Source organism: Halictus rubicundus, unplaced genomic scaffold (assembly GCF_050948215.1).
Source record: "Halictus rubicundus isolate RS-2024b unplaced genomic scaffold, iyHalRubi1_principal scaffold0084, whole genome shotgun sequence".
Lineage (NCBI taxonomy): Eukaryota > Metazoa > Arthropoda > Insecta > Hymenoptera > Halictidae > Halictus > Halictus rubicundus.
In genome coordinates, this window is record NW_027488625.1 from 762,135 (window position 1) to 782,217 (window position 20,083).

Here is a 20,083-nt window from a genome sequence, read left to right on the forward strand (position 1 = left end):
ATATACTGTGATTAATAATTATATCAATTTACGTGAAAATTACGGAAAAAATCATTTTAAAGGTGGTAATAAAAAATTGTCAAAGAGACAACATTCATTATTAATGAGGTCTGCGGCTAAGGAAACGAAAAATGCAGCACAATTGCGAGCTGAATTGGAGCTCCCAGTAACAAGAAGACGTGTGCAACAACTTTTAAATTATTCTGGGCAATTTGTGTGGACAAAAATGCAACGTAAACCAGGCCTTAAAGAAACACATAAACAGGCCCGTCTTGATTTCGCACGGGCACACATGTCCTGGACGAAAGAGTGGGAGTCTGTCATTTTTTCAGATGAGAAAAAATTTAATTTGGATGGGCCTGATGGCTGTAAATATTATTGGCATGATCTGAGAAATGAGAAAAGTGTAACAATGAGTCGTAACTTTGGCGGTGGTTCCCTAATGATATGGGCTGCGTTCAATGCTGACAAAAGGACTCCAGTGTGTTTCATAAAACACAAAATGAATTCTGAAAATTATACGGGTTTGTTAGACATGGTTCTAATACCCTTTACAGAAAATATTGAAGATGACAATTTTATTTATCAGCATAATAATGCTGCAGTGCACGCGTCGAAGCACACAAAGCAGTGGCTTCTTGAAAGAAATATCAATGTTTTGCCATGGCCTGCTTGTTCTGCGGACATAAATCCTATTGAAAATGTTTGGGGTATCATTGCGCGACAAGTTTATAAAAACTGCAAACAATACAACTCCATTAGCGAACTAAGGGATGCGGTGATTGAAGCATGGGCGTCTGTTAAAACAGAAACGCTACAAAAGTTAGTTTCGTCAATGGCCAATCGCATTTTTAATGTAATTCAAAAAATGGAGGTTACACTAAATATTAAAATAGATATAATAAAAAAACAATTGTTAATTTCAACTTTATCCGTATAAAACGAAACTGACATTATAGAAATTTCGCAGTCTGTTCTGTGTAAAATTATATTTTTGTTTTCTTTTATCAATAAATGTTATACTTATGTTTTTAAATCGGCATGTATGCTTTCTTTATGTAATCCCGAAATGCTACCAAATACAAATTTTTCATTGGTAATGGTATAATTATAAGAATTCATTACAAAACACAGTGACTTTATAGAAATTTCGGCGAGTGTATAATCCCTATGTGTAAAATCAAATTTGCAATCTCTGATTCAGAACCTCACTTTGAATAAATCAATAATTTTGTTAGTTTCGAAATAAGGGTACAAATTTATTTAAACGATCCTCCATTTCCCGAACCGTAGCCAGTGTATGCAGGTAGGTTCGAAACTGCGTCCTATCCCCTAAAAATCATAATACGTCCCACTCGGGACGTAACACCATTATAGGGGCAGAAGTTTCAACGCAGTTTGAACAGGACAAAGTTTGCGTTTGTGTGCGTGTGAGGTCGTCTCCTACCGGTATGATCTTTGGGTTTCTCTGTTTAAGAACCCTCCCACGCCCTAAAGAACAAATTCGGTCATTCAAAATAGGCAGAATTTTTCATCAAAACAGACAGTTTTTTTCGAATATCTCGGAAAATAAAGAGACCGCAGCACAGTGCGGACAAATGGCCTGTTTTCGGGCACTTCTCGTAATTTGGTTATTAATGTATATATTAATATATATATAAGGCACTAAAACTCAAGGAACGTAAAGAATATATTTCGCAGAAGTTATAAGGGAATAGCAATCCCTAAGACCCCTATCCTATAAATTCCAAATTCAAGAAAACAAGATCTATTCAAATTAAAACATTGATAAAGAAATAATGAGAAAATACCTGTGAAATTTCTTCTTAACTGTTGAAAACAAAACACGAGGCCCTGGGGTGACCGAGGAACCAGTCAGTGAGGTGAACAGCGAACCCACATTGCATCCAATGGCCGGCCTCACACTTAAAACACTGAAAATAAATAATAACATGTATTCAACGGCAGAAGGTAAAGTTTTCAAGCTACTACACGCGGTAAGGAAAATAAATTGTAGGGACAACTTCAGAATAAATGAAGGGATCGTTTGCGGTGCAATTAGAAATCGTCTGTACCTGAAATACTTGCACTTGTGAAGACTTCATTTAACGTTTATGAACTCAATGGATACATATACAATAGTATATCATGAATAAATTACTTCTGTGAATTTGATTGCAAAGTTTAAGAACATTGACCCCTTCGACTCGATAATTTCATAGGGTGGATAATAAAAATCTCCTTGTGGATTTTAACCAAAGAACCCTCCCCCGCCCTAAAGATCAAATTCGGTCATTCGAAATAGGCAGAATTTTTCATCAAAATAGACAGTTTTTTGCGAATATCTCAGAAAATAAAGAGACAATTCATGTCAATTTTCATCCTAATATAAATTTTTTTGCAAAAGAAATATATTTTATATGGTGATATAGACTAACATTGAATTTTGCACAGTAAATTTTGAATCTAACTCAAGACTAACTCAAACCTACCTCGAAAACTAATCCAAATGTAGTCCAAACCAAACCCGATAATACGTACTTACACCCGGCACGTCGAGAAATGGCGTTCGTTAGTAGCGCGACCATTGCAAATGGCTGCTCTGAGGTGACTACGTGCCGGAAAGTTAAAAACGAGGTAGGTCGAAACAAAAAAACGCGAAGTCCGCGACGCGACTTTTAGGGGAAAACAACCGAAGAAATCGATCGCCGCGACGCACTTGGTTGTGACAACGGCCGCCGAAGGGCACAAACACCGTGATATATCTGTAGAAATAGTCGCGCGATCGTACCATGCTGACACATACGCACCCCTCGGACGTACACATACAGGCAAAATTCAATGTAGTAGTAACTCCAGTTTTTCGCGAATATTTCATAAATTAATGCTGAACAGCGGTTATATGTATAGGAGAAAGTTCAGAATATTGAGTTTTACAGTATATTTAAATTTTATCAAAATCGGTGCGGCGCGGGGGCATCTCCTGGGCACTCGGGTAACCGGGTAAATAAGATATATTAAATAAATAAGATGACATTTGCGCCAAAAACGACAACATTTGGTGTGCAGCATGTAAAAAAGGACTAGAATAATCTATGTCATATTTCGAAAAGAGCGGTTCGGGGTGGGGGTGTCCAAAAGTCTTATTAACCCTTAGCACTCGAATGATGACTGTAATGCACCACTAAAAATTGTTGTATCATTATTCAAAATATTTTTTACATTATCAAATTTGTTTGTATTTAATAAATTACTAAACATTCGGTATTGTACGAGTAAGTTGCACTATTTTCGTATATATAACATGAAAAAAAATATATAGGAGGGCAATATTCTAGGTCGGAAGAAATGTTTCATTTTGGAATTGAAATAGCTTCGAGTGCAAAGGGTTAAACAACATTTTTATATAAAACTTAAAAAGTTACATACCTTCATCGCGTAGATCTGGTTCGACGGTTCGACGGCTTCGGCAAGACTAACTCGCAAGCTCCGTCAGCCGGATGACCTGACTACTTCAGTGGGGGGATTTTCGTCGGGGTTTTTGCGCATGCGCGTCCGGCGCAGTAATGTATCTATATTGTGACGACAGTAGTGGGGTACTATTATTGGCAGGAAAAACCGGAAGTGTCCAGGACGAGACGACGAAACAAGCGTGTTACATATTTTTGATAAATTATTATTACCATTTGATTGGCATACACATGTTATAAATTCATTTTTCATAATCAAATCATTTTGCGAAATTATACGGGATGACTAAAGTACCCCATTTTAGCCAAAATTGTACTTTAATCATGCTACAATCGTCGCGCCTGCGCCAACAAATCCGATCAATATCCCATCACTAGACCAACAAGGAAGCGAATCTTCCACCAATATCTCCTTCTTTTTCCTGCATACGATCATGTCCCTGCGCAGACCAGGACCTTACAGAAGTGGCCCCTTACCTAGGCGGATTGCAATTTCCAGGAAGACCGTCATGGACCCAGATTTAATTGAATATTTGTGTTTTAATGTTTTGATTCGAAAGTCGATCAGCTCGAAGTCGCTGATTACGAAATTGAACGCAAAATTTAAAAAAACAAAATGGCAGATCCAATATGGCGAACGTGTACGTTACGAAATTGTTCGTTCTGTTAAAAAATTAGTATTCTAAGGTTTTCGGGATCGCCGGTTACAGATCTGCACTCAAAATTAAAAAAAATGGCGGTCGTGTATTTGCAAAAATTATTTGATTTCCGCAGAAATTTGAAATATAATGTTTTGAGGTCTCTGATTGTGGACGTAAATTTTGAAATTAAAAAATATCACTGATTCAAATTTTTTTAATCACAAGGAAAACTTTCCTTGTAAAACGAATTTCGGTATCGCACGATGCTGAAAAATTACATTAAAAAAACATAAGTCGTGTCTCTGAGAGTAAAACTGTCGCGATTTACTCTCGAGAGAAAAATTCGTCAGTGTTTTATTTTGCAAGATAGGAATAGCACTCTCCGATAGCATTGGAGATCTCAAACGGCCACGCACCCTTAAGGGGGGCGGCATGGTTTGAAATCCATATACGTATGCAAGGGTCAAAATCTAGACAAACTGCCGCTTCAATATTGCAATGAGCAGTTTAGAAGTGGTCAATTGTGTTTCCTAAAAGTCCAATCTACGTCTGTATAGAGTCCAAATTGCGAATTTCTACCTCATCGTGGAGTAATTTGTAATATTCGGCAGAAAATTCGAATTCTGAAGCAAGTATGACGTCACAAGATGGCTGCCGCTAAGAGATTCTCTTAATTTCGAGAGATTTAGTGTTCGTATCGAAAAAAAGGCTCTATACAGACGTAGCAAAGACATGTACAAACACGGTGGTATGCATTTTTAATTGATTACTTACTTATTGAAGACGTAAAATGTTTAGAAAAAAAGGCACAGCGTAACACAGCGTGACAGTCAAGGCCAAATGCCTGCCGGCCCCCGAATTAAAAATGTCTTGTAACTATGCGAATCCCCTTTCTGATGCAGCTGTGAATCCCCTGTCTCGTTCCCTTTATTGTTACCCCTATACGATACCCCTATTACCTTTGTATGAAGCAGATTATGTACAGGGTGTATAAATAGTAACGGTCATCCGTCCTAGGGATGAATCTACATCTCTGGATCGGTGGACGTTTATAAGAGAAACTTGCCGTAAAATTGTTTATAACGAAGAAACTTGTTGTTACAGTTTCTTTTTTACATTGACACCTTCTGCTGATCGAGAAGAGAAAAAGCTTGAAAGGAACAATATGTCGCAAACAAATAGTTATTGAGATAGAAGCTGTTAAAGTTTTTGCAAAATTGGATTGTGTGGAGTTTACACATATAGGAAATATGAAAGTGATTACTAGGTGACAATCTAACAAAATATCAGAATTTAAAATTACTTTGGAAATTATTGCGATATTTATAAAATAATGATTCTTAAACAAAAAATATTCTGTAATAATTATAGAATAAAAAAAAAACAGAATAAATACAATCTACAAGTACTGACAAAATTCAATCGTTCTTATGGAGATCCTTAGTAGAAAACGCTGTTTTTTTCTTCGTCAACCGATTTCGATGAAATTTTCAGTATGCGTATCAGTAACATTGATGTACTTGAATAATGATGCAGAATAAAACAATTACGCTGCACAAGAATGTGCTGTGAAAACATGGAATGGCACGGTAGGAGCCGCTTGCTTCCCCTACCAAATCTCTTTCGCGCAGCTCGCATCTTTACCGGGCTGCGGTGCCCCTTCGTCTTTTCCCTCGTACGACTCAGCTTAGCCGACCACGTTGGTGGGAAAAGCGTTTTGCCAGGGGCAGGCATCTGTTCCCATAGATGACCTACATGGCGTTGATCGAAATAAAACATCGAAGTACCTCGAAACGATCAAGTAACAAGACATACAACCCAGATATTTTCTTTGTAGAAATGTTCTAGCGAGAAATGAAAAATTCCGTCTTCAGGACAAATATTTACCAAATGCAGTTTTTAAATATTCAAGACAGGCCCGAATAAAAAACGGTAATAAAAAGTAACCCTCAAATTTTTCTCTACGATTGTGACCAATTGCAATTTTTTGAAAAAAATTCTGTTGGTTTGTGACACTAATTTTTCTAATATCTCGAAAAGATTAAAGTCTTTTGGTCCAATTATTAAAAAATTGTCTTATTACAGTTGTGGACATTACACGACGCTGTAATACTGGTATAACACTATCATCGAATAGGGGGTAGAAACGCAATTATCAGGTAGCATCCTCGTAACAGGCTCTGCTCTAAAGACAGAGGAAAATATTATTTCAGTAAATGGTTCAATTTATTCCAAATCGTTTGCATACTTGGAGAATTACGCGTTTGATTTTAGTGACTTTTTTGTTATTTCGATAAGTCCTCGTTTGCGAAAAGTCAGAGTATTTTATTTGAACAATAAAACGATTCACTCGTTCGATTCTCACTCTCCTTCAAAATACTATTTCATCGGAACTGTGTAATAACGATCGCGTTACGAACGCTGCAAACAATCTTGTTTTATCTGCATTTCGTTTTTCTTATTTGATTTTCCTCAAATGAATTCACAGAGTCGGTCGTTGAAATTGTCGCGCGTGTATGGCAATCGCGATTTCATTCGTGCAAGAAAAATCAAATTAATTTTCCCCACGTAGACATTCAATATTACATATGAAGCATAGAACGATTCAGAGAGAAACTCTTCGCGTTTTTGTAATCATATATTGTTCACATTTCGTAAGAGGATGTGTTGCGTTTGATAAAATGTTACACCTTAAAGAAATATTGCCGAAACAAACGCTGGTAGCGAACGCGTTAATTATTTCTATCGGTGTGTTGTCTCACCACTGTATTAATACGAAAATGTGTGCAAAATCGAGGGTGCGCAACAAGATCCAGCAACTCGTAACAGCGTCCCTGGCAACGGACATAGTCGCCAGATCAATACTTGTCGCCGCTCGAATTTCCTCTTCTTTTTTTTTTTAAGGGTGAGGGGGAAAATGCCGTACGCACACCCCAGAATGGGGTAGTGTGGGGCTCAGGTCGCAGACGTTCGGCGTACCCATACCCACTAAAAACCTAACCTCACTAGGGATGGTCAATAGACCGCCCCTCTACTTCCACGCTCCTAGCCCGTGGTATGAGAGAGAATGAGGCCCCACTGTCCGCATTTCTCTCCTTCACTCTTCTCACGGAACTCTTCCCCACATGTTCTTGGCTCTTTTGAATTTCCTCTTCTACAAGTCTTCTGCAAACAGAGGGTAACTTTGTCCCCTCAATTCGTGCTCTCCCTCCTCATCTAGGGACACTGAACGTGGAACGAACGAGGAGTTCATGCAATAAATGAGGTTGCAACAGGCGAGGTTATACTGTAATTATTAATATTTCCATCGATATTTTACCGATCGTATATGACACCACATTTTAAAAGAGGACGTTTTGAAGAATATCATATGATGAAGCTTGTTGCCAAAACAACCGCTAGTAGAAAACACTAGTAGCAAACGCGTTAATTATTTCTCTCTCCGTCGTCATGTTTTCTATAATCGTATCAATTGGTCACAGATTAAATCTGTGATTAAATCATCTGATTAAATCTGGATGAATTCAAAAACTGTAAGCAATTCTCCCTCTAAATTCTCCTCCCTCGGCCTGGGTTCGGCCTGAAAGAGTATGCTTCTGTTTCAACTGAAGAAAAGAGTGGTATTTGCTGAGAACACGTGGGTGGTGCCCACCGCGACACACATTTTGTGCAAAAGACTTATGTTGCGCAAAAAAATTGCCCTTTCTATGGGCGATGCTTTATTTCTAGAGAAACTGTTTGTCCCTGAGCCTCGTGGCTGGAAGAATTATGGCAGTGGAACTAACAAAAGTGAGAACACCTCTCCTCACCGGAACAATGTTTCTCTTTCCTGGCGTCGCACAGTGTGTCGTCCAATGGAAAAAAGTCCGAAAATCAAAGTGTAAGATCTGCAAATTTATGTATCCTAAAATGTTCGTAACAAAACGTAGTTTCTAAAACTGCCTTAAATTTTAACTGAATAAATCAATTTGTTATTAAAATTGAGGCTGAAACTTCACTGTCAAATTCCGCGCATTTTTTAAAACATGCGTCCCTCGCAAGCTATTTGGTTTTTTAATTTGATTTTTACAGGGTGTGTTTAGCATTATTAGACCTTCAATCTCCCAAAAAGTTTTTTTAAATTATCGCAGTTTGTCCTAATTTTTTATGTTTAACATTTATCAACTTTGATTAGAGTTTTAAAAAAAGTACATCAAAGTACACCCGTGAATTTTTTACAGTAATTGGTGGCACATTAAACTTTAATTTGGCATTGGTTTAAATCTGCTCACATTTGCTCAAGCGGAGAAAATATAAATATAATTAAATTCCAAGAAATAATTCAAGAAGCTAGAGAATTATATTTAAAACATTATAATTGGTATGTGATGCCGGTAACTACGCATAAATTACTTTTCCATGCAGTTGAAATTATTAAAAATACAATTGTTCCTATTGGCAAATTATCCGAAGAAGCTCTAGAGGCTCAACATAAAAATATAAAATATTTTCGGGAACATAATACCCGCAAGACATCAAGAGAAAATTCAAATAAAGACCTATTAAATCGTCTTCTACTGGAGTTGGATCCAATTATTGCCCATTATAAAAAAAAACGTACGAAAAAAGAAAAAAAGGATTTTGCAGATATAAGAGACTATTTATTATTAAATGAAACATCCTACTTATCAGATTCCAACTCAAACACTTGTTCTGATGATAGTGAAGCTGAAGTAGTATAGTACGTACACATATTATTTAATAACATATTATCTATGTTAATTTATTAATTAATTAATTTATTCATTTTATTTATTTCTAGGTAAAATAAAGGAATTCTCTTAAGGATTCCTAAGTTTTAATTCCTCCTTGTGAAGATTTGAATAAGTAATGTATACAGTATTGTACTTTTTTTTTAAATTTTCGTTAAAATTGTAAACTACGTTTTATGCAGTAAAAAAAACATAAGAATTTATTAAAACATAAGAGTTATCGCAATTAAAAAAGAAATTTTTTTTTAATAATTAAAAAAAAAATTTTTTTATATACCAATCGATTCGCCTTTGCATTTTATTTCAAAAAGTATTAAGATACTTTACTCGAAAATTTCATAATTTAAGAGTTATGACTTTTTTCCCGAATTCCCATATACTCGACACACTGTGCGTCGCTGAAAACGTACCAATGCAATTATTGGCCACGCCTGACACCGATTCCTACGGAAACATTAAACTCTTATTCGTTATGTTCCGTCGAAATTCCTTGATCGGGAGATTAAATATCTTCACATTCAAATTCGCGGAATTTAAAAGCTTTGCATCAGCCGAATGAGAGCATCGTATTTAACAATTATATTTTGAAGAATTATTCATCCCAGGCTAAACGAACAATAATTAACAAGACTGTTAATTAAAAATGGATGGATCAAACGCAAAACAGTATAGAAGCATTTAGAAAATCTAGAAACGCTTAAATGATTTAAAAGGGAAATAAATTTGATCTCTTTTTTGGTGTGTCTTTGGTTTATTTCGCATTAGAATTCTATCGCCCGAGCTACTCGATGACTTTTCTCTCTACTTCAACGTGCAATCTCGATAATTGATCCCGGATACTCGAAAATTGATCCCTTAGAGTCTTGAAACTCAATGCTGGAAGCGGATACCATATTTTAATTTTGCATCGAATTGAAATGTATAAATTCTATGGACGCATACAAACCCGCAGTCTACTTATACTATTTTTAATGACTCAACTATCTCTTTAACGATCGTATATAAATCTCCATGAGCTGCGAAAAGCATCGATTTCATCAAAGCTGCTGCAATGGAAAAATCGTGTCCCGCCATTGTACAACAGGATATTTTCGTACCAACCCACACGAATCTATCCGTGTTTGTATATTTCAAAAAAGTGTTGAGCATGTCGAAAAATTATTAGTTTTGCAGATATTTTAATTTACATAATGATAAACGATCCCAACAAGCTTCGCAATTGTTGATCCAACTAATTTTCCGAGAACAGGACATCAACGAATGAATTTCTTAGATTAATGGCCGTCCAGAAGGCGATTTCATACCCTTCATCCTACACGGAAGCCAAACAAGTGGCTCGGTTGTCGAAGCAGGAGATAAGCTCGTTGATGAATAATATCGCAGCTAAATGGGCACTGGAGAGAAACAATTTGTCAAACATGCGAAACCCTGGTCTGAGATATTTGATCTCGGACGGATGAATCTCTGGAGCAATTGGACGCCATTCGACAGTCGGCGATTGTGTTCCGGTAAATTGGAACATTCTGTTGGAACTACGCTCGGGGATTCCATGAATTCCAGCGAGAGAGAGAGAGAGAGAGAGAGAGAGAGAGAGAGAGAGAGAGAGAGAGAGAGAGAGTGGGATGGCGGGAGGGTGTAAGAGAAAGTGGAAGAAACCGATACACCAAATCGAACGTATCGACATGACGCGCCGGGAATCCTTGGTAGATTCTCCCGTGTAATCTTGGCACCATTGGAGCAGTCTATCTGGCGGCTTGTACCTTCTGACCGGCTTAAAGTGCTTGTATCGATAGCGAAAATTCCATTTAATCGGAGCGACATTGATCGACGAAATCAAACGAGCGAATTACAACTCGCAGGCTCGCCAGCCCTGTCTCTTGAACCTTCTCGTTTCTCTCAAATTTTCTAATTAAACAAGATAATTTATCATTCGTTTCCTTCCTTTTATTTGAGCCTTGCTACGGGCAAAACATGGGGCAAAGTATTGATATAGTCTCCGCACAGTCATAATTCAGTTTCGAACCTTACTCCTCCGTTATTGTGAAAGAGGACATTTTTGAGAATTTATTCGAGAAAAATCGATGAATCGATTTAAGGTTTGTTCTATTAGAAACGGACTACCTTGTGGTGACTGGTTAGAAAGATTCTCGTGGTTCTACGGAAATAAATATGGCTGATAAATTAATCGACTTAATTCTGGTCTTATTGCAAAGAGTACGCTTCGTCGCATATTTAAAAAAATTGTGGCAATTTTATGAAATCAAATATGCCCGAAAAACTAATTTCCGTATTACGTAGGTACATCTTTCCTCCCCTTTATTGTGAGCTCTTAAAAAATTGATTTTAACGGTACACAAATTTTAACAAAATCGTCGCAATCGTACAAAAACATATAAAGTCTAAAAATTTATTTCCGTTCTACATCCGCCGCCGGTTTGCCTATTTCTTTCTAATCGATACCTGCTTCATCAGACGTGGCGTACCTACCAGAGTTGGGCATTATTTAGATAAAAAATTATATAAATAACGATTCGAATAAAAGATACTTTATCTTTATTCGTTATTCGAAGGTTGTAACCGTACTTTCCTTTCTTTTCACTCTACCCGAATACGTTGCTACCTGTATCCCTATTTCGCTTCTCGAAATTATCTTTAATCGTTTCGCAGGGCGTGCTACTACCCTATTCTTCGAAAACCCGCGAGTTCGCGAGATAGAATGGATTCGTGCCTCCAGGCACTGGAAAGCGGCGAGGTTTGGACGAGTTAAATGAGATGTTATAGACCCAGATATGGTAACAAAGGATATCTATATTCTGGCAAGAACTGTATACAAAACAAATACCACCGCGGTGACGAGTAAAACAAAACGCGTCGGGCTCCTGCGTCGAAGGTTCGCGACGCGTAAATAAATCGTTTCAACGCGTGTCGATCGCTCGCGGTACGCTCGCTCGACTCTACGTCCGGTTTTCGGAATCAATTTAGAATAATGACCCAGCGTGGATCACGCCCCGCGAAAAGCAGTTCGTGACCCGTCTGACCACCCTTACACTCGGCCGGACAATCGTACGAGTGATCAGGATGGAGACACACACAAAATCGCCTTCACTCTACGCTTCCAATGAGCCTGCCCTTCAGCACGTAACGTGGCCTCTGAGCAGTCTGAGACAAGGCGGCGGCAGAGTGCCCGTGATCGTGCAAAGTCCGATTGCTCCAATCTGACCCGAATTCCGCGATCGAACGACATCGTACCCGTCAAACCATCCAGGCACCTGCCCGCTGTTCGTACAAGTGGCCTGGGTGGAGACGCACACTAAACCTTGGTCACTCCACGGGACGCACGAGTCTACTCTCTGGCATGATACATGGCCTCGGAGTGTTCTCGGGTACCGGTCACGGCAGAGTGCCCACGATCGTGCAAGGCTCGATCGTCTCGATTCAGTAGAGACGCACACTAGACCTCGGTTATTCCACGGGACCAATAGGTTCACCCTTTGGCACGATACGTGGCCTCGGAGTGATCTCTGACAAAGGTCAAGACGGAATACTCGGGATCGTGCGATGCTCTATCGTACGGATTCGGGGGAGACTCGCACTAAACCTCGGTCGCTCTACGGGACCCAGGAGTCTACCCTTTGTCACGATACGTGGCCTTGGAGTAATCTCTGATTAGGTCACGACAGAGTAGCCGCGATCGTACGAAGTAGGAGAGTAGGCTCGATTAAGGTCACGACAGAAAAACCGCGATTGCGTGAAAAGAAATAGTCCCGATCCGGACGAGACTCGCAGAAAACCACGGCAGTTCCTCGGGACCCAGCAGTCCACTCTTTGGCACGATTCGTGGCCTCAGAGTACGCTCTGTCGAGGTTTCGAAGGAACAACCGCGATCATGCGATGATCGACTGTCTCGCTTCGACCCGTGCGGTACACACAGTATCCCTCAAACGATACTTCTACCATAGACGAGGTATAGGAGTAGACCAATCACCCAATGTATTTTTCTGTCTCACGCTCGGGGGGCTCTAGAGCCCCCTTACCATTCCGTGTCAGATCCTACCGTATCAGCCAGAACTAGTATTGTATAAATGATGAATGAAACAAAAGAATGTTGTGTCCTTTTAATTTCGTTACGCCTGTTACGCGAGTGCATCGAAGGAGACGTTTCTACATGGGGAAGCTTATATTCAGGTAAATCATATACATACATATATATTATTTTATATTGCATGCGCTTAGGAAATATCGCATTTACTATTATAGAAAGCTAGTGTTCCGTAATCTGCTTATTTTCTCTCTAATCACTTTGCTATCCTATTTCTCGCATACAATGAAGCGGAATGAACGGAAAACTCACTATAAAAAGTGCGCCTATCCCTTTTGTGGTTTAACAAACCGTACTACAACGAACAATATTTCTTTTCATTCATTTCCAACGAGAGATAGTGATAGGTGCATAACGTGGCTGATTAACTGTGGCGTAGATGATTGGGTGGAAATGTCTGATAAAAAATTACAAAATCAATATGTGTGCAGTCAACATTTTTCTAATAATTCTTTTTACGCGTCGGGTAGACTGCGCAAAGATGCCGTACCGGAAATTTTTCATTCGTCCAATATGAATAATAATAGTTTTAGCACTGAGTCAGACACTATGTCTATACAGGATGACATGTCATCAATACAAAGTTGTAATGGTTTGGAACAGCAGCTAATGGAAACCTAGGTGCAATTAGAGGAAGAGAAGAAAAAATATAAGGCTCTTCGCTTGCAATTGCGGGCAAAGTGTAAGGCAATAAATCGGTTGCAAGATAAGCTTTCTTCAGGCAATATCGATGATACATGTTTGAAGAACGCAATTTCTAAAAGAATTTCCGGGTACTTATTGACATTTGTCATCCTCATATTGCTTAAACTCAAATCGTGGAGAATTTTTTCGAAAAAGGAGCAACAATTATGCCTTACAATGCACTACACTTCTCCCGTTTTGTACCATAAAATGCGTGAAATTTTTGGTTTTCATTTGCCAAGTCCATCCACAATTAGTCGATGGTTCGGGAAAATCGACATTTGGCCAGGAATTTGTCCAAAGGGCCTAGCCGAATAAGATGGTCAAAACTGCCCTTAGACGTTTTTCAATAATTAATGAACCATTCGAAAGCTGACCAAGAAAAACCCCTCTGAGCCAAATTTCAACCCCCTATCTTGCTCGTGAGGGTAGTTACAGGGTAAATTAGATTTTGAGCTTTTCCGTGCATTTTCCGCACTCTGATGATTCCCAAAATTCTGAAAAAAATGTGACATATTTTGGACCCTAAGGCGGATTTTTGAGAATTTTTTCAGATTTTTTGGATGCAAACTGTGGTCGTAAAAAATGAAAAACCTCAAAAAAATCGGAAAAATGCAGGTTTCTCAAAAATATGAAAACATGCTATTGAGCTGTTTAGTGCCCCAATAAAGTACCATAACAGGCAGTGTCCTCAATTTTTTTTAGATTTTTTCTTGTGGGCACTTTTTGTCCAGACAAGAAAAACCGAATTTTTTCGACGTTTCTGCTATTAGGAGGAAAGTTACACTTGTTGATTTTATCGCAAGTATATATTAAGGCATTTTTAACGTTATTACATTGAAACAAGTAAGTGTTTGACCTCAGAAATATGTTTTAAGAGAAAAATAAATTCTATTTCGTGCGATATATACCAGAATGTTCGCAACGTTTACAACATCGCCGGTTGGCCGAGCAGTCAAGGTGTCGGACTACGGAGCGTAAACGCTGGGTTCGAATCCCGTCGAGGGTAAAGTTTTTTTTTCCATACATCATCTTTATATTTTCAATTTTTTATTACATGGTTTATTCATGTGATTTTTAAAATATTTTTTTAATGTTTTAAAAATATTTAAGAAACATTTTTGAATAAAATATATGTAAATATAGTTTTAGAGTATCTATCACTTCCTTGATTCTCTAATTGTATATGATCTTCATTACGGTCCTCTCTAACATTCTTAATATTAAAATTCATTAATCTGGTTTCTAAGCCTTGCGTCTTCATAAATTAGGGAGGAAATGAGAAGAATTCTAAATAAATAACACGCAGCAAAGTATTGGTTTTTGTCCAATTGAAAGAAAAGGGCTACATACTACCACTATTTTTAAAGTGAGGTATCAGGTACAAATAAGCCTTAGCCATTCCTCTTTATTGTAACGTACATGAGGATGTATTTCCGTTTATAGTTACTTGATTGAAAACCATCATGAAGAGGGGAGACTTTTGTATTGTCGACAGAGGTTTTCGAGATGTTACATCTCATTTAACAGGTCTTGGATTCAGAGTTCTCATGCCTGCTTTAAAAGGTAATCGTTCTCAACTTTCGACGAAAGTGTCGAATTATTCCCGAAAAGTCACGAAAATTCATTGGGTTGTAGAGGCAATGTATAGTATACAAGGTCAAAAGTACCAGCTTCTACACAAACAAGTAGACAACGAAACCTTTCCAAAAATTGGACATAATTGGAACTGCAAAACGACTCCTTTTCAAACAGTATCCTCGGTAGATACTCTGGATTTTCCGGAAATGACAGAAGTAGATTTAAAAATTCTTTTCACGGAATCTTACCAATTTTCGCAAGCAATTTCTATATCTGGCGGAAGTCGTGGACGAACACAATAATATAAATATTAATTTATTGCCTAATCCAAGAAAATAATATCATTAAATTCGAAGTCAAATCGGAGTAATATAAATAAAAGTTAGTTAAAAATGTTACCTCAATATTTCTTAAAAACATTTAAAAAATATTGTTAAAATCACATGAATAAACTATATAAGAAATTGAAAAAATAAAGATGATGTATGGAAAAAAAAACTTTACCCTCGACGGGATTCGAACCCAGCGTTTACGCTCCGTAGTCCGACACCTTGACTGCTCGGCCAACCGGCGATGTTGTAAACGTTGCGAACATTCTGGTATATATCGCACGAAATAGAATTTATTTTCCTCTTAAAACATATTTCTGAGGTCAAACACTTACTTGTTTCAATGTAATAACGTTAAAAATGACTTAATATATACTTGCGATAAAATCAACAAGTGTAACTTTCCTCCTAATAGCAGAAACGTCGAAAAAATTCGGTTTTTCTTGTCGGGACAAAAAGTGCCCACAAGAAAAAATCTAAAAAAAATTGAGGACACTGCCTGTTATGGTACTTTATTGGGGCACTAAACAGCTCAATAGCATGTTTTCATATTTTTGAGAAACCTGCATTTTTCCGATTTTTTTGAGGTTTTTCATTTTTTACGACCACAGTTTGCATCCAAAAAATCTGAAAAAATTCTCAAAAATCCGCCTTAGGGTCCAAAATATGTCACATTTTTTTCAGAATTTTGGGAATCATCAGAGTGCGGAAAATGCACGGAAAAGCTCAAAATCTAATTTACCCTGTAACTACCCTCACGAGCAAGATAGGGGGTTGAAATTTGGCTCAGAGGGGTTTTTCTTGGTCAGCTTTCGAATGGTTCATTAATTATTGAAAAACGTCTAAGGGCAGTTTTGACCATCTTATTCGGCTAGGCCCTTTATTTAACGCGATAAAAGGGCCTAGCCGATTAAGATGGTCAAAACTGCCCTTAGAGGTTTTTCAATGATTAATGAACCATTCGAAAGCTGACCCAGAAAAACCCCTCTGAGCAAAATTTCAACCCCCTATCTTGCCCGTGAGGGTAGTTACAGGGTAAATTAGATTTCGCGCTTTTCCGCGCATTTCCCACACTCTGATGCTTCCTAAAATTCTGAAAAAAATGTGGCATATTTTGGATCCTAAGACAGATTTTTGAGAATTTTTTCAGATTTTTTTCTTGTAAACTGTGGTCGTAAAAAATGAAAAACCTCAAAAAAATCGGAAAAATGTACATTTCTCAAAAATATGAAAACATGCTATTTTGCTGTTTAGTGCCCCGATAAAGTACCATAACAGGCAGTGTCCTCAATTTTTTTTAGATTTTTTCTTGTGGGCACTTTTTGTCCAGACAAGAAAAACCGAATTTTTTCGCCGTTTCTGCTATTAGGAGGAAAGTTACACTTGTTGGTTTTATCGCAGGTATATATTAAGTCATTTTAAACATTATTACATTGAAACAAGTAAGTGTTTGACCTAAGAAATGTTTTAAGAGAAAAAATGGATTGTATTTTGTGCGGTATATACCAGAATGTTCGGAACGTTTACAACATCGCCGGTTGGCACAGCGGTTAGGGCGTCGGGCTACGGAGCGGATACGCTGGGGTTCGAATCCCGTCGGTGGGAAAGTTTTTTTTCCATACGTCATCTTTATTTTTTCAATTTCTTATATGGTTTATTCATCTGATTTTAACAATATTTTTTTAATGTTTTAAAAATATTGAGGTAACATTTTTAACTAACTTTTATTTATATCACTCCGATTTTACTTCGAATTTAATGATATTATTTTCTTGGATTAGGCAATAAATTAATATTTATATTATTGTGTTCGTCCACGATTTCTGCCTGATATGAAATTGCTTGTGAAAATTGGTAAGATTCCGTGAAAAGAATTTTTAAATCTACTTCTGTCATTTTCGGAAAATGAAGAGTATCTACCGAGGATACTGTTTGAAATGGAGTCTTTTTGCAGTTCCAATTGTTTCCAATTTTTGGAAAGGTTTTGTTGTCTACTCGTTTGTGTAGAAGCTGGTACTTTTGACCTAGTATACTATGAATTGCCTCTGCATCCCACCGAATATAATGAACTTCCTGATCCGTATCATAAATGTCCACAGAACAAGTCTTTCATTCAAGTAACTATAAACGGGAATTACTTCCTCATGTACCTTACAATAAAGAGGAATGGCTTAGGCTTATTTGTACCTGATACCTCACTTTCAAAATAGTGGTAGTATGTAGCCCTTTTCTCTCAATTTGACAAAAACCAATACTTTGCTGCGTGTTATTTATTCAGAGTTCTTCTTATTTCCTCCCTAATTTCTGAAGACGCTAGGCTTAGAAACTAGATTAATGAATTTTAATATTCACAATGTTAAACAGGACCGCACTGATGAACATATACAATTAGAGAATCGAGGAAATAATAGATACTGCAAAACTATTTTTGTATGTATTTTAGTTAAAAATGTTACCTCAATATTTTTAAAACATTAAAAAAATATTGTTAAAATCAGATGAATAAACCATATAAGAAATTGAAAAAATAAAGATGACGTATGGAAAAAAAACTTTCCCACCGACGGGATTCGAACCCCAGCGTATCCGCTCCGTAGCCCGACGCCCTAACCGCTGTGCCAACCGGCGATGTTGTAAACGTTCCGAACATTCTGGTATATACCGCACAAAATACAATCCATTTTTTCTCTTAAAACATTTCTTAGGTCAAACACTTACTTGTTTCAATGTAATAATGTTTAAAATGACTTAATATATACCTGCGATAAAACCAACAAGTGTAACTTTCCTCCTAATAGCAGAAACGGCGAAAAAATTCGGTTTTTCTTGTCTGGACAAAAAGTGCCCACAAGAAAAAATCTAAAAAAAATTGAGGACACTGCCTGTTATGGTACTTTATCGGGGCACTAAACAGCAAAATAGCATGTTTTCATATTTTTGAGAAATGTACATTTTTCCGATTTTTTTGAGGTTTTTCATTTTTTACGACCACAGTTTACAAGAAAAAAATCTGAAAAAATTCTCAAAAATCTGTCTTAGGATCCAAAATATGCCACATTTTTTTCAGAATTTTAGGAAGCATCAGAGTGTGGGAAATGCGCGGAAAAGCGCGAAATCTAATTTACCCTGTAACTACCCTCACGGGCAAGATAGGGGGTTGAAATTTTGCTCAGAGGGGTTTTTCTGGGTTAGCTTTCGAATGGTTCATTAATCATTGAAAAACCTCTAAGGGCAGTTTTGACCATCTTAATCGGCTAGGCCCTTTAAATCTTCTTACATGGAAATTGCAGATCGTAATTCCACCCTTGTATTTGATGAAATGGCCATCAAAAAGTGTCTCGATTTCCACCCAAAACGGCAGGTCATTGAAGGTTTCGAAGATTTAGGATTTTTGGGTAGAAATGTAGCTGTGGGTACACAGGTTCTTGTATTTATGATACGCGGGCTGTTCACTAATTGGAAACAACCTTTGGCTTTCTTTGTATCAAAAACTGGTGTTAAAAAACATGATTTATCAATTACTTTAGATGAAATATTAGATGCACTGCATGAGACAGGTTTGAAAGTCAGAGCAGTTGTTTCCGATCAGGGAAGTAGTTATCAAAGCGTAGCAGATGAACGTGTTTCTGTTGAGAAGCCATTTTTTATATGAAATGGTCAAAAAATTTATTACATTTTTGATTATTTACATTTATTCAAGAGCATTAGGAATAATTTATTAAATTATGATTTTTCTATTAATGACTGTATAGTTTCGTGGCGCGATGTAGTACTTCTCTGGAATTTGGAGAAAGATAAAAGTACGCGAGCAGCTTACAAATTATCCGATAAACATTTTTTTCCAAATTCTTTAGATAAAATGAAGTGTAAGCTTGCTCTTCAAGTTATTAGCAAAAGAGTGTCAGCTGCTATGTTTACCGCTTCACTCACTGGTAGCATTAATACAAATACTGTACAACACACAGCTAGTTTCTTTGAAACGCTTAATGATTTGTTTGGTAATTTAAACAGTCGATCTACCAGTGATCCAAATCCCATGAAGCGTGCTATTTCGTGTTTTAATAACATTGATCAACATTTAATTGCGCATGTTACCAACATGAGCAATTGGTTTGTACTTTCTTCTAACGGTCGTAAAACACATCCATGTCTTTTGGGATTACGGCAATCTATAAATGCCACCTTGCAGTTGTGGAACGATTTAAAAGAAGAAGGCAGTATGTTCCTTATAACATCACGCTTAAACAGCGATTGCATTGAAAATTTTTTTTCCGTTCTTCGAATGCACGGTGGCACCTATGATCGCAATCCTTCGGTAAAAGCGGTGCGTCTTGCAATTCAAAAAAATATATTATTGAATTTGAATCGTAGTATACATAGTGGTAACTGCATGCCTGATGACGATGCACCGTTAATGCCGGGGGATATGATAGCACAATGTGAATCAGCCACGTTGGAATCAGATGCTTCATTGTCTGCTATCCAAGAGAACACAGATGATGATAGTTTTGATGACAATATTGAAATC

At 37.4% G+C, this 20,083-nt stretch overlaps 1 long non-coding RNA gene across 1 annotated transcript in view; it reads right to left on the bottom strand.

Moving 5' to 3' along the window:
* Positions 1-3,483: 3,483 nt before the first annotated feature.
* Positions 3,484-20,083, bottom strand: part of LOC143363657 (uncharacterized) — a 62,512-nt gene continuing 45,912 nt past the window's right edge. Inside the window, exon 3 of the long non-coding RNA XR_013083863.1 lies at positions 3,484-3,572. This is a non-coding gene — a long non-coding RNA (uncharacterized LOC143363657). The remainder of the gene's footprint in view (positions 3,573-20,083) is intronic.